The 3,511-nt window shown below is 46.4% G+C and overlaps 1 pseudogene; it reads left to right on the top strand.

Moving 5' to 3' along the window:
* The first annotated feature begins 1,206 nt into the window (after nt 1-1,206).
* Nucleotides 1,207-2,299, top strand: LOC144377663 (transcription initiation factor TFIID subunit 7-like; annotated as a pseudogene).
* Nucleotides 2,300-3,511: the final 1,212 nt, after the last annotated feature.

Here is a 3,511-nt window from a genome sequence, read left to right as displayed (position 1 = left end):
CTCCTGTGTCAAAGTGTGCAGTGCAGGGACCCCGGGGAATCAGAGTGGAAGAGTGGACAGTGTTGTCCTGTCCTGAGCTTGGAGGAACTGTTTTCAAGTTATTTCTATTCAGGATGGTAGTGGCCTTGGGTTTGTCACATGTCACTTTTATGAGGTTTAGGTCTGTCCCTCATGCTGCTTGTTCTCCAGTCCTTACACATGACAGAGTGCTGGACTTTAGTAAATGCTTTTTCTGCTTTGTTTGATGCGATGGTATGACTCTTGTCCTCTATTAATGTGAGGAATCACATGTGGACACTCTTTATTTCTTGGATCATTTGTGCTGTGCCCATGGTCCTAAAACTCTAGCCAGAGAACTCCAGAGGACAAGGAAATTAAAGGGCTCCATGGGAGAGGAAGAGCTGAACCCGCTGCTTGCTGGTGGGGTGATCCAGCATCTGGAAGATCCAAGGTCTCCATCAGGGCCTTTGGGATCCTCTTCTGGGCCTCTCCGTGTGGTGTTTCTGGGCACTCAGTGTGGTGCTAGGAGCACAGGCTTTAGCGCGATCTCAGGGCCTGTCCAAGCTCAGTGCAGCCACACTCTGTGTCGACCCCTCTGCCAAGCAGCGGGAGGAGCAGAGAAACCAGAGGAGGCGCAGAGAAACCAGAGGAGGCGCTTGGCTCCTGCAGCTTCGCTGCTCAGAGCCTGGACCCTTCGCTCCATCTGCTTCCTCTTTCGCTTCCCTCCAGCAGAGAAGCTGACCCTGTCATCAGCAGGGGACTGTCAGTACCCGAGGGGAGAAAGCTCCCTGCGCCCCGCTGTTGAATATCCGTGTCCAGGAGGTTTGTGGACGGGATTGTTGGGGGCCTCCCTTTCTGTGCCCAGGAGCTCCCTGCACAGCCCCTGCGCTCTCTGCTCGCTGCCTTGCTCGCGGGTCGGCGTTGTCCGGCAGCGGCACCTAGAGGTCGAACTCGGCATTGCACCTAATAGACTGGATAAGTGGGTGTGTCACCAACAACCTGGGTCCCCCACCTAGAGAAGACTTGTGGCTTCTAAGTCAAAATAGACGCCTGCCGGGTATTCTGCTTAGCTGCTCTTCTACTTAGAACTCTTGTAATTAAAGATTTCAGGTCGTAACACACTGGTCTTTTTAACAGTTGCAATAGCTGGAAGTTTTTAGTGCAACAGGGTTTATTAGAGAAGAAGTGAGTCAGGAAGAAGTCAAGATGAGTAAGAGCAAAGATGGCGCTCCCCATGAGCTAGACAGCCAGTTTACCTTACAGCACCTCCAGATACGGCTCTACGGTGAGGGAGCAGTGCAGTCTGACCAGTGAACCCCAAGGACAGACTGACCATGAGGTACACCCCATGGATGTCCTGGGATTGTCAGAGAGGACCGGGTTCCATTGGCCTCAAAACTGGTAGGTGTGCCCTGTGTTATGGAAAGCTGGAACAACATTGACAAAAGGCCCTTTTACAAGACAGCTGATATCTGTCAGATGCTTGTGTCCACGGTTGATGGTGACTGCATCCTTCTGTGGAAGGACCAGTTGCTGCTACTGATCCCAAAGCAAGCAAGAACAAAAGATAAGGACAAACAGGAAAACTTTGTCTGGAACCCTGGATTTACTCTGCCACCGAAAATGTCAGACAGAGAAGGTTCCAGAAGGCAGCAAAGAAGCAGTATATTGAATCTTCAGGTGTGGGAAAAGGAGTGAAGGGTTGCTGAGCACAGAAGCTGAAGCTGTCAGTACTCAGGGAAAATGGGTACTGAAGCTGTCAGTACTCAGGTAAACAGCTGCCTACGACCAGTTTCTTCCTGGGAAGGAATTGCTGAACATGAAACAAAAGAGAGGGACCATCAAGGCCTTGCTGTCTGTCTCCAGGAACATCTGGCCACAGACAGGCCCATGACTCCTTGGAGCCTGTTGAGCTTCGAGAGAGAGTCGTGGTCTCAGCAGCAGTGAGGGTGCAGATGGGACCCAACATCAAGGTGAAGGAGAAGTGAGCATCACGGACACTGAAGAAGACCTGGAGGGACAGCCACAGGACAGGCAGGAGAATCACATGAACAACACCAAGGACATGAAGGAACCATCATGGGTTGTGGGAATAGAAACAGACCGACAACATGAGAGGGGAGCCCAAGAGACCCAGGACAGAGCAGAGGACAAGAGGACCTCATCATGGACGGGGAACCTGGCTCCCAAGGACAGGGTCCAGACTGAGTTAGGTGAACTGGAACACAAGGAAGACCGAGAAGAGGAGCAGCTTCCTTCTTCCCTAGGATCACCTTTAGAGGAGTCATACGGATGTTGATGCTTAATTTCAGTCCTGAGACTGGAAAGTCTTGGTTTCCTCATTTGGATAGTTTCATCATTTCCCTCTAATGCCCGAAGTTCTGTTGAATATCTCTGTAGGTTTTTTTTTAGAACCAATTTTGCTATGTGTTCATTCTTTAGGAAGTGGGATTGCACAGACAGATGATTTTGTACAGTTGTAGAATCAATGAATTGAACAATTTAGCTTTAGTCACAGTTTCATTGTAGGTCTTCACTCCTGTTTATTTTACAGAAGCTGTTCTTGCTTTTCTCTCTTGCCACCTGAGATCAATAGGAAGAAACTGCTCTGTAGGCAGCTACTTACATGTGTTTTTCATACATTGACTATTTTCTTACCTTCTTAAAGCAATTCCCCATGTGAAAAAATACAAATCATTTTCATAAAATTGTTCCTATCAGTAAATAAAAACAATTAATTTTCATGTTAGACAAATAATGCCTCAAGATCTGATAAGCATCATTATCACTGAAGCTGAATACATCATGCACACATAAATAAACCACTTTCCTATCCTACTGGAGTGAGCCTGCTGAGAAAGAAATCAGGAAAATGGTCCCATTCTAAATAACCTTAAAAGTACTTGGAAAAAATTCAACCAAAAACGTGAAATATTTATATATTGGAAAAAACGAACATCACAGGGAGAAACGGAATACCTTAGATAAGGAAAGACCCACCATGCTCTTGTACAGTCAGAACGAATATGATCAAATGGCCAAACCAACACAAACGTCACCAGAGTCAATGAGATCTCCAACAAATATAAAAAATGTTCTTAAAATAATAAAAACAGTCTTTATATTTGTGTGGAGAAATTTCAAGCACACAATAGCCAAAGCAATCCTAAGCAGAGAGAGCAAACCTGGAGATGACAACATCTGACCTCAATTACGTGACAGAGCTGCAGTAACAAAACCAGCATGGCACTGGCACCAAAGCAGAAGACCCATGGGATAGAGTAGAAGATGCAGGACAATCCAACCAAAGAGCAGTGATCTGGCACTGGACAAAGCTTCCAAGATCATGTTGAAGAAATGACAGCCTTTTCATCAGATTAAGTGAAAAAATCAACATAAACATGTAAAGTAATATAATAAGTCACTGTCTTTCACCTTAGAAAAAGTCACCTCAATGTTGGTCAGAAATTGAAGAATTAGCCTAGACACTCTGCAAGTGTTAGGAATCCAA

This window comes from Ictidomys tridecemlineatus, chromosome 5 (assembly GCF_052094955.1).
Source record: "Ictidomys tridecemlineatus isolate mIctTri1 chromosome 5, mIctTri1.hap1, whole genome shotgun sequence".
Classification (NCBI taxonomy): Eukaryota; Metazoa; Chordata; class Mammalia; order Rodentia; family Sciuridae; genus Ictidomys; species Ictidomys tridecemlineatus.
Note: the sequence above shows the minus strand (reverse complement) of the source record. Positions and strands in the feature narration are given on the sequence as shown.